General features: G+C 43.5%; 1 long non-coding RNA gene across 1 annotated transcript in view; it reads right to left on the bottom strand.

The window, feature by feature from the left end:
* Positions 1–9,298, bottom strand: part of LOC134158438 (uncharacterized) — a 411,508-nt gene extending 402,210 nt beyond the window's left edge. Inside the window, exon 1 of the long non-coding RNA XR_009962765.1 lies at positions 9,269–9,298. This is a non-coding gene — a long non-coding RNA (uncharacterized LOC134158438). The remainder of the gene's footprint in view (positions 1–9,268) is intronic.
* Between the last annotated feature and the right edge of the window lie 3,016 nt (positions 9,299–12,314).

Raw genomic sequence — 12,314 nt, 5'->3', positions numbered from 1 at the left:
CCAGCATAGTCAGTCAGATGTCTCCTCTGCTTAACACTGGGTGAGCGATGTCCCACTGCAGGACCCTATTGCTCCTCAAAATCTCACCCTGAGTATGCCTCATGCTGTTTTGCTCTACTTGTTCCCTTTGCTCCTCTGGTCACTCTCCTGAATGACAGCTCCTTCTTAGCTGGTATAGCTCTTTCCTGAAAGCCTTCTCTCACTTTCTCACTAATGGATTAGCCACAAAATATGTGTGTTTATATATTTCAGTTTGGCAAACACTGATTTCTTTTAAAATGGCTTCTGTATGATGAATATCTTCTGAATTTCTTAAACCTTTCACATACCCTATGACTAAACCACAGGGGAGTTGAAGAAGTGACTTTCTTGGGCTGCCAATAAGGTGTTGTAGTTTTAATACTGTGTTTGTAAGGAATGAGCAAAATGCTCCTGCTTGCCCTTGCTAAAACAACAGGTTAACATGAGCTGCCTTCTCTGTTTTTGTGAGCTTTCGATCTGCAGAGTTTTGCTATTCATAAGCTGTAATGTGAGAGGGCTGTGAGATAATGGGTCAGTCACTTTGATCTGTCTTCAGCATTTTACCCAGGGTGGATGGATGAGCATGACAAAGGCTATCTAACATCAGAACTTCTGAATTATTCAGGGTTTCTTCAGAGATTAAACAGACATGCCTTTACTGGATGAATTATTAATCTTGCTCATGTGTTTAAAAATGATGAAATTGAAAGTGCAGTATGAAAGTAGGAACATTTTCTTTCATATTTTTCCAACTGTAGGTTTGATTCTGTTTCCTGATAGCTCTTCCTAAGTGTATATTTGTACTTCATCCCCAGAATTTCCTTTGGTTTGAAATTCTTTTGCTAACATGAAAACAGTTGTGACTTGAAAAGCAGAAGTGTTGAAACTGGTAATACATAAAGCAGTTGAACTTATTAATATGGCTCAGAAACAGGATAGAAGTAAAAGGTGTCATTTCCTATGTGTAAATGGAAAACCTATGAAATGAAGGGCTGGGAATCTCTCATGATTGCATTGACAGACCATGCAAGGAGCAGGATCCACTTACAGAGACTGACTTGAAGGACCTAAAAATCCAGTGAGAGTCCCAGCAGAGACTCTATGTGAAGTTTGTTTATGCAAGGGACTGCTATAGATTTAATGAAGTAGCTAAATGTTCAGAAGATGTCTCTTTGCAAACGTTTAAAGGGCCAGACACGGCAAAAGCAGGGATGTTCACTTGCTTCTTAGTAAACCACTCCTGGAAATAGAAACCTGTAGGGGGTTTCTCTAGCAAGGTTTTGGTGGTGGGGGGCTAGAGGGGTGGCTTCTGTGCGAAGCTGCTAACACCTTCCCCTAGGTCCAATGAAGCCAATGCCAGATGGCTCCAAGATGGACCAGCCACTGGCTATGGCTGAGCCCATCAGTGATGGTGGTAACAAACCATTTGAAATAATATATTCTGCCCACAGTGTCCACTTTTTTTGGCCTAAATATCATTGATGTTGTTCTGTTACGGTGGTATCTGTTCTTCTGCATGTTTGCTGTGCTCTACAAAATGTGTAGCCCAATGTTTGACGGATATGAGAAGATACACATCTTAAATAATATCACCCTTCTTTGTGTTTCATTTTAAGGTTGTAGGTATCTCATTTTAAGATTGGATTAATCTCTTCTGCCTTCCTTTTTCTGCTCTCTGTTTCTGTCCATCTTTGTTTCTTTCCTGCCCCTTTGTCCTACTTTCTTAAACCACTCTGCAGGTGGTTTATTTATACAAAATTTAACCTTAGAATCTCTGTTTTTTTCCTCGACCTGATTTGGCACAGAGATGAAACTGGAAGATTTAGTTATGTAGTTTTATGTGTGTGTCTGAGTTGTAGAAAGTTTTTCTTAGTTTTCTTGTTGAAAAAAATAAGTTGGGTTTTCTTTAAACTGCCTCATGCTTCGTATGGTAAATGTTTGCTGTTGGCACACGGGGACAGCTCGTGGTTTTGAGCCATTGACTAAACCCAGAAGGCAGATATTTGTGTGTTGCTGTGATGCTCCCAGCCAGGATATCTTTCTACCTAGGGTTTCTCTCAGGGCAGCTTGTTACAGTCTGGTGAAAGGCAACAACTTGGCAGAGTCAATCATGAAGAGGTCAGTGCGCTCTTTATCAAGATGCCAGTGTTGGGATGTAAATATTGTCATCTAATGCCTTCAGAAGGTCTTTAAACCTCATGTCCTGATGAAGCAAATTAGTCCTGGTAAGAACTTTGTTTTCCATTAGGGACCAATGGGGTGCTTTGCTTGCACATGTTGTTGCTTGGATATTTGAAGAGGGAGGTTGGTTATTTGCTGGTGTGGATGGCAATTTCTCATGAAGATATGGTTTTCTGGCCTCAGTCAAGTCTTCAAAATCATTCAGATTATCCTAAAAGTCCAGAAGTGGCTGATACATGGGCCCACATAGCATACTTTTGCTTGATGACTTAGAATGTCCAAAGTGGACCTTTGCCTGCAAATTTGGAAACTAAATAGAATGTAAAATAAATCAAATCAGCTTCTGCTGGAATGGTATTTTCAAGAAAAATAGCATGTTGTTGTCAAAACAGCTGCATCCCATAATAATAATAAAAAAATAATCAATACATGTAAAGGCATAAATGAAAATAGAATTTGACATAGAAAGAAATTTTGAACCAAGGATTTAAAGCAAATGGTGATCTGCAGGTAGGCATTTGCAAAAATTTTTTTTGGAACAGTCTTAAATAAGTATCAGAGCATAAAGTTGCCTGGCTTAATTTTAATGACTGTTATTCATTTATGCCTCTGGGAATATTTATCACATTAATTTAACCATGCCACATATGTGGATAGCTATGGGCATGCAATAACTGGAGCACAAACAAGTCTAAATTCAGATCTGGAGTTTGATTGTCCAGTACTGCACATCTTCTGTATTTTTGAGATTATGGAGAGCAATGGATGTGAGTGTAACCTCTTCCTGAGTATAGTGACATTGTGACATTTTCACCATGCTTATTTTCATCCTGGGAATGTAAATAATTTCCTTTTTTTACTCATAAATATCTGTTCTTGGAAGTGCCTTAGCAGTACTAGTACCATCCCAGGGTGACTCATAAAGGACCTAACCTGCACAGTGACACAGAACAGTTATTTATAATCAGTACCTTCAGAGTGGATCAGGTGTACACCTGTTCAAAATTAAATCAATCGCCAAATGTGGGGTTAGGAAACAATTGTTCAAAGTACTTGTAGTTCAGAAAAAAAGTGGAAGGATATTTCTATAGCATTTTCAGGAATCGTGTCCCCTTTTTTTTTCCCAGACAGATAACCTAGTAGCCTTTCAGACTAAGATGCCAAGACTAGATTTCAGGACACTGCCTTCTGGTAAGTTTTCTTGGTTTTCTAAAGTAAATGCAATCTCACCTTCTTGAATAGCTTCTGGAACTGCCAGAGTTAGTACAGAAGGAAATGCCCTATTGCTACAACTCCTACAGTTTTTCATAGCGTCCATTTCAGCCTTGTAGGAAAGTTGACTTTTTGACTTCTTATTCAAATGTTTAACAGAATTAATGTTCTGTTTTTCTACTTCATTTTCCCTCTTCAAAATGATCAGACACCGTTCAATTAGTATGGAACAAAAAAGCACCTTGAACTTTAAAAGAAATCACAGTGAAACATGTGCAACAGGAAATCTTGTTTCACACAAGCCTTAGTTACACACATCAAGTTTTCATCTGAGCAGAGCCCATGCCAGAGGTTCTTCCTGAAACACATCTGTACATGGTCTGGCAGACTCTGCCTTTTACCACACAGGCCATGGGGAGCAAGTTTTAATGAAAATCCACTGGAGACTGGAACGCTGTCTTTGGAGGGCCTGATTGCAGCAGGAGGACCTCCATGGAGCTATGGTAACAGGACTCTGCATCCTAACAGGAGCATGGGCTCCAGGACTCACTCCTGCTGCAGTGCTGTCATCCTTACTCCTTTATGCATCCTACATGCACACGAGGGTTTGTTCTTATATGTAGGACACTCGTCTATCCCATGATCTAAGTTTTCAGAGTCCTCACCGTGGTAGCTTCATGCACGTTGAGTTTCAGATATCAAAACCTTGTGGATATGCAAGGGTTTCAGGGAAATAAATCCCTTCCTACAGTACTAAGTCCTGTGTTGAGCTGCCTGCTCCATGTGCTGCTTCTGCCAAAGACTATCTTCTTTCAGGCTTGTCAATCCTGAGAATGAAATTCCTGAAATGCATTAACTACCCACATGGACATTCTGCTTCAACACCAAGATTTTCTGCACATTCCCTATATCATCTTTGACCAACCTGCTCTATCATTATGCAGCTACAACTTCAAGTAGTGAGTTTTGATCTTTTCACTGCCATCCCCACATAATACAAATGTTTTGTTTGCAGAATCAGAGAATTCATTTGTTTTACTATGGTATGTTTATCTTTCATGGTTTTCCTCTATTCTTTGCATTGCAAAGTACTCCCCTTGTGAAAAAATATGGTTTTAATCTAACGTACCATTACAAAAAGTGGGTGTAATTTGTGGAGAAAAGGCACTTTTGAAAGCTTGCATGTATTTTGTGAGTTAGGAAAAATGTTTGGAAAAATTTGAAGGACCCCAAACCTCAAACTTGTGGGGTTACTCCATCCTTCCCACGTATTTGCAACACCCAATCACAATTAAGGAAATTATTTTAAAAGTATGTATAAAAAGAAACACAATATGTTTAAGTTGACAACATATTGCTGAAACCACACTAGATCAATTGGGAATTTGAGATGTCATAAGCATTTTAGGCTATGCAATCAAATAGTCTCCCAGGATTTTACACACTGCTAGTTAAGAAAACAAATTTTCATCTTACATTTTGCAAGCTGTCACCTTATATACAGTATATCAGAAAACTTGCCATGACTGGTTTTACTGCCAGACCTCTTAAGAGCTAATTGGTTAAGCACCTGGGCAGGAAGCTTTTTGGCAGAAATGCTATTTTCTGCAAGGACTAGCCATAAAGTTCTGGATGGCAAATTGTAATCATTAAGGCTCCCTCCTCTACAACAGAACACATAAAATGTAAATACATTGCTTGGAGAAATTACGATGCATAAAAGGACAGGCTGTGTTTTAAGTTTGTCCAATGACTTACGGCTCAAATTTGAACATGGAAAGGATCTTATGCTTTTTTTCAGGGTCAAGCTTTCAGCAGACTTCTTTAATCGCACCCAGAAAAATGAGAATCACATCTGTTTGCATCCACCAAAACTGTTATTTGCATGTCTAAATTTTAAGTTGCGTGTACAAGCAGGAGTTGCAAATACAATGACTCGCACTGGTTTTTCAAACACAGGGATTTTGTACAGACTACAAAACAACACACATCAGTGACTTCTCTTGTAAGTGTAGACTAGAAGTTCTGCTGAAAATTTGTCTCCAGGAAATTGTATGTTTCTTCGATATTGTGTGAAAACTCATAGTGTAATCTGCTGCCTGGAATGAGTTGAATGTGGTGGTTTGTGAATATGTGTTTGAATTCCAAACAATGTTTTGGGCTGATTATGTTGGTGGAATATTTTATGGCGTGTTATTCATGAGCATTGTCATGACTGCAATTACTTTTTCGTTTGTGTTGATATTTGATATGTTTGGTTCTTTTTGGACACAATTTTCAGAAGAGCCAGATGCCAACTTTCTCTACAATTCACTGAGGGGAGGGGAGGTTTCTAATTTGCTCAAAAATACTGGAGTATTTCTTTACACATAAATTTACTACTTTATAAATATTGCCTGCCTGTAAATATTTCTTTTCATAGGCAGACGAGACTATGCAAAACCGTTATAGTCCTAGACAGAAAGAATGTAAATAAATAGCAATTTGTTTTCAGGGTACTTCATTTTACCTGTGACTGTTAGTTGTTACTTATTTGTTTTGGTAATTTAGATTTAAATTTGCATTAATTTAGATGCAAATGTTAATTTCTGTGGTGCAATTTTGTGCACACTTGTTGACAACTATTCACAAACTTAAAGTTAAAGCAGATGCATACATTTACAAGGTCTGGAGAGCTGAAAGGAAATTATGTGATTTAAAGACAGATCACACACTGCTAGTAGTAAATAGCAAATAGTTGGCATTATTCAGAATAGAAAGAGCATCTATGCATTTTGAAATATCCTTGGCATAATTTATAATACAAGTATCAAATGCCCATGCTGTTGTAATTAAGCTCCAGTAATATCAGGATCTCAACAAGATAATGAAGAAAAAGTGGGAACTTCCCCCTCGCGCTAAGTTAATTGTTTTGTTTCTTCCTCAATTTCAACTTTTTGTGGCCGGGTGGTCAGAGAAGCTCATTACAGCCTGACAATGTGGTTGAATCTGGCCTCTTTTAGACCAAAGCAGAGAATCCTCCCCCCAGGATAATGCCCTGTCAGCTGCCTCCTCCTCAAGCCATGCCAGCACAGCGTGGGCTAGGCTCAAGTGGAGATGGGAGCTGCTCTTGGCTCTGCCTCTGCCCAGAAACATCATGCCACCCGTGTGGGGCTCCACCTTGGGATCCAAGAGATGCATTCTTTTCTTTTCCCTATATACTTCGCGTATGCTTAGGGCTAAGTTTTGCAGTTGTGTAAGCTTGTGCATAAAGTAGTTTTTTGCTGAAGAACAGGCCAGAGGATACCAGAAAAATAAGATCATTGAGTAAGAATGCCCAACTTGATTTCTTAGCCGGCCTTGTCCTCTTTCTCCCTTCCTTTTGCCCAAAACCCAGTCTTTCTGGAGAATATGAATATTACTGAATATTGGAGAAACTGGCACAAAGTTGTAGCACTGACAGTCATGATCTAAAAGTGCTCCTTGAGAGGAGTGATTTCACAGGTTAATATAGTATGTATTTCTTTAATAAGAAGCAACTAAGGGATGATCGTTATTAACCACATATAGTTGGAGACCTGAGCAAGTATTAGTTGCAACTTGTTAGCTACTAGCAAATGAGAAACATTAATTTTCAAAATACTGAAGAATGTAAGAAGAAGCAGAGGGACAAAATTAAGAAGCAAGCCATGTAGAGTGACTATCTATCTGGGAAAAAAATCTATGAGTGTTATAAACACTGGTAATAGAATAATCTCTCAATGGTACCAGTAGCAAGCTTCGTGTTTATGAGTTTTTAGAAGTAACATTTACAGACATTGTGCTAACAAACAAGAGCAAACAAGCATTTAATGACATGGAAAGATGGTATGAATTGGTCTGTTCTAATTTCCTAATTTCTGTATTTTAGTAACAGAGATTAGAAGATATTATTCGTGGTAGAATCCAGTCTGCCAAATTTAGCTATCTAGCCTCTGCCTGGTTTTCAACAAAGATGTCCTCCTAAAAGCAAGTCATTTCTCTGCAAAGCTGTCAGATGGAGATTCTGTTTAAATGCAAACTTAAGAAGTCTCCACATTGAACCATGTGAAGATTTGTAGATCAGGATTGGTTTGTGGTGTAAAAGAAAGAACTGTACATCTGGGAGCTATGTGGAAAGGGACATAGGGCAGGTGTAGAAATGGGGAGTTGTGATACGACACAACTAAACAGACCCCAGACTGCATACCCAGTTCACAGGCTACACGTGTCTCTGCTAGGTTTAGTTCAGCAAGGGGAAGTGCAAGTCCTGCACCTGGGGAGGAACAGGCCCAGGCACCAACATATGATGGGGCCATTTAGCTGGAAAGCAGCTTGGCAGGCTTTCCTGTCTGGGAGTCCTGGTGGGCATTACATTGACCATGAGCCAGCAGTGTGCCCTTGCTGCAAAGAAGGCTAATGGTGTCCTGGACTACATTAGGAAGAGTGTTGCTAGCAGGTCTAGGGAGGTGATGCTGCCCTTCTACTCAGTGCTGGTAAGGCTACACCTGAAGTACTGTGTCTAGATCTAGGCTCCTCAGTACAAGAAAGACATGTATGAGAGAGAGTCCAGTGAAGTGCCAAAAAGAAGATTAAGGGACTGAGTCATCTCTCCTATGAAGAAAAGACAAAAGAGCTGTTCAGCCTGGAGAAGAGATGGCTCAGAAGAATCTCATCAATATACACAAATATCTGAAGCAAGGGTGCAGAGAGGACATTCATTGGTGCCCAGTGACAGGCCCAGAGGCTATGGGCACAAACTGAAACACGGGAGGTTCCCTCTGAACATCAGGAAACACTTTTTCACTGTGAGGGTGGCCAAGCACTGATGCAGGTTGATTGTGGAGTCTCCATCCTTGGGGAATTCAAAAGCCATCTGGGTTTTTTGGATGACCATGGTCCTGGACAACAAGCTGTAGGTGGCCCTGCTTTAGCAGGCAGGTTGGACCAGATGACCTCACAGTATCACAGTATCACAGTATGCTAGAGATTGGAAGGGACCTCGAAAGATCATCTAGTCCAATCCCCCTGCCGGAGCAGGAACACCTAGATAAGGTTACACAGGAATGTGTCCAGGCGGGTTTTGAATGTCTCCAGGGAAGGAGACTCCACAACCTCCCTGGGCAGCCTGTTCCAGTGTTCTGTCACCCTCACTGAGAAGAAGTTTCTTCTCAAGTTTAAGTGGAACCTCTTGTGTTCCAGTTTGTACCCATTACCCCTTGTCCTATCATTGTTTGCCACTGAGTAGAGCCTGGGTCCATCCTTGTGACACTCCCCCTTTATATATTTATAGACACTTATAAGGTCACCCCTCAGTCTCCTCTTCTCCAAACTATAGAGACCCAGCTCCCTCAGTCTTTCCTCATAAGGGAAATGCTCCACTCCCTTAATCATCTTAGTTGCCCTGCGCTGGACTCTCTCCAGCAGCTCCCTGTCCTTCTTGAACTGAGGGGCCCAGAACTGGACACAATATTCCAGATGCGGTCTCACCAGGGCAGAGTAGAGGGCAAGGAGGACCTCTCTCGACCTACTAACCACTGCCCTTCTAATACACCCCAGGATGACATTGGCCGTCTTAGCCACAAGGGCACAGTGTTGGCTCATGGTCATCCTGTCGTCCACTAGGACCCCCAGGTCTGTCGTGGTTTAAACCCAGTCAGGTAACTCATTCGCTCACTTCCCCCCCTTTCTTGCCCTCCCCCTGCTCCCGGAGGGACGGAGAGGAGAATCGAAAAGAATGCAACTCCCACGGGTTGAGATAAGAACAGTTTAGTAACTAAGGTAAAACACAAATCACTACTGCTACCACCAATGATAATAATGATAAAGGAAATAACAAGGGAAGAGAATACAACACCTCAGCACTAGCTGACCGATCACTCGCCCCCCAAGCCCGACCATGCCTCCTCCAACCCTGCCGTCTCCCAGCCCTTCCGGCTAACTCCCAGTTACCTCCTGGGCATGATGTGCTGTGGTATGGAATACCTCTTTGGTCAGTTTGGTTCAGGTGCCCTGTCTCTGCTTCCTCCTGGCTTCCCCTCCTCCCTGGCAGAGCATGAGGCTCACAAAGTCCTTGGCTAAACCAAAACATTACTATCAGTTCTGTTCCCAGGCCGAAAGTCAAAACACAGCACTGCACCAGCTACCAAGAAGGGGAAAAATGACTGCTACTGCTGAACCCAGGACAAGGTCCCTCTCCCCTACACTGCTCTCTAACAGGTCGCTCCCCAACCTATACTGGAACCTGGGGTTGTTCCTGCCCAGATGCAGGACTCTACACTTTCCCTTGTTATATTTCATCAAGTTATTCCCTGCCCATCTCTCCAGCCTGTCCAGGTCTCGCTGGATGGCAGCACAGCCTTCTGGCGTGTCAGCCACTCCTCCCAGCTTAGTGTCATCAGCAAACTTGCTGATAGTACACTCAATTCCCTCATCTAAATCATTGATGAATATATTAAATAATACCGGTCCCAGTACTGACCCTTGAGGCACTCCACTAGTTACAGGCCTCCAACTAGACTCAGCCCCATAGACTACAACTCTCTGGCTTCTCTCCTTCAGCCAGTTCGCAGTCCACCTCACTACCTGATCATCCAGTCCACACTTCCTCAATTTAGCTGTGAGGATGCTGTGGGAGACTGTGTCAAATGCTTTGCTGAAGTCAAGGTAGACCACATCCACTGCTCTGCCATCATCCATCCACCGTGTTATTTCCTCATAAAAGGCTAAGAGATTGGTCAGACATGATTTCCCCCTGGTGAAGCCATGTTGACTGCCCCTCATAACCCTCTTATCCTTGATAATGCCTTAAGATGGCACCAAGGATAAGGTGTTCCATCACTTTCCCAGGGATGGAGGTGAGGCTGACCGGTCTATAGTTACCCGGGTCCTCCTTCTTGCCCTTTTTGAAGACTGGAGTGACATTTGCCTTCCTCCAGTCCTCAGGCACCTCTCCCATTTCCCAGGACTTGGTAAAGATGATGGAAAGTGGTCTAGCAATGACTTCCGCCAGTTCCCTCAGCACCCGCGGGTGCATCCCATCTGGACCCATGGATTTATGGATGTCCAGATTGCTCAACTCGTCTCTAACCCATTCCTCATCGACTAAGGCAAACCGCTCCGTTGACCTGACTTCATCTAAGGTCTCAGGGGTACAGGGCTCTTCAGGATTGCCTGCAGCAGAGTAGACAGAGACAAAGGCAGCATTCAGTAACTCTGCCATCTCTGTATCTTCTGTCACCAGGGCACCCATCCCATTCATCAGTGGGCCTACATTGCCTCTGGTGTTAGTTTTGTCTGCCATGTATTTGAAAAAGCTCTTCTTGCTGTCCTTGACCCTTCTCGCCAGGTTTAATTCTAAGGATGCCTTAGTCCTCCTAGATGTCTTCCTACATCCTCTAGCAGCAGCCTTATATTCCTCCCAAGTGGCCAGCCCCTCCTTCCATGACCTGTAAACTCTCCTCTTCCACTTGAGCATACCCAGCAATTCCCTATTTAGCCACGCAGGTCTCTTGGCCCTCTTCCTTGACTTCCTACGTGTCAGGATGCTCCGATCTTGAGCACGGAAAAAGCAATCCTTGAATGCCAACCAACTATCTTGGGCCCCTTTACCTTCAAGCAGCCTTGCCCATGGGATTTCCCCTAGCAATTGCTTGAAAAGGCCAAAGTTTGCCCTGCTAAAGTCCAGGGTTGCAATTCTACTTGGTATTCTACTAGTCCTACCACACAAGATCCTGAACTCCACCATCTCGTGGTCGCTGCAACCAAGGCAGCCCTCAACCCTTACTGCTTCAACCAGATCCTCCTTGTTAGTGAGGATGAGATCCAGCAGCGCTCCTCTCCTGGTCGGGTCATCCACCATTTGCAGGAGGAAGTTATCATCCACACACTGGAGGAACCTCCTGGACTGTGGCTGGGTTGCCGAGCGGTCCTTCCAGCAAACATCAGGGAAGTTAAAATCCCCCACGACGACCACGGCCTGTGACTGTGAGGCCGCTCTCAGCTGCCTGTAGAAGGCCTCGTCAACTTCCTCACCCTGATCCGGTGGTCTGTAACAGACACCTACAACAGTATCGCCCCTGCCAGCCTGCCCCTTAATTCTAACCCACAGACTCTCAACTCGCTCGTCATCTGTCCCTGGACAGAACTCAGTGCATTGTAGTTGCTCCCGCACATAAAGAGCAACCCCACCACCCCTCCTGGCTGGCCTGTCTTTCCTGAAAAAGACATAGCCCTCCATGACTATATTCCAGTCATGTGAGCTGTCCCACCACGTCTCTGTAACTGCCACCAGATCATAGTCTCCTGACTTAACACAGGTTACCAACTCCTCCTGCTTATTTCCCATGCTGCGCGCATTGGTGTACAGACATTCCAGGGAGCGAGCTGAGCACACTGATTTCACCCTAGGATTATAGGAGGCCTCCCAGTCTTCATTAATTCTGGAGTGCTGCCCCACTGGGGCAAGCCCAGCTACAACCCCATCCCCCTCCCCCTTCGAATCCAGTTTAAAGCTCTCCAAAGGAGCCCTGCTAATTCGTGCCCCAGCATCCTTTTGCCTCTGTGAGACAAACCTTTCCCACTTGTCATTGTCCAGACTGGTGCCCAATAAAACCAGCTGTTATCAAAGAATCCAAAGCCCTGCCTGTAGCACCAGTCTCGAAGCCAATCATTTATGAACTGAATCTTCCCATTCCTTCCCACATCATCAGTGGAAGATGGAAGGAGTGAGGAGAAGATCACTTGAGCCCCAGACTCTTTCACCATCCTCCCCAAGGCCCTGTAGTCTTTCTTCATCCCCCTCAGACTGCGGGAAGCAGCTTCCTCCCCACCTGTCTGGAAGACCAGCAGTGGGTAGTAGTCTGTTGGGTGTACCCGTCTGGGGAGCACCCTGGTGATATCCC

The sequence above is a fragment of the Pezoporus occidentalis genome, unplaced genomic scaffold, assembly GCF_034315485.1.
Source record: "Pezoporus occidentalis ecotype Australia unplaced genomic scaffold, CSIRO_AGI_Poc_V1 ctg13, whole genome shotgun sequence".
Lineage (NCBI taxonomy): Eukaryota > Metazoa > Chordata > Aves > Psittaciformes > Psittacidae > Pezoporus > Pezoporus occidentalis.
Note: the sequence above shows the minus strand (reverse complement) of the source record. Positions and strands in the feature narration are given on the sequence as shown.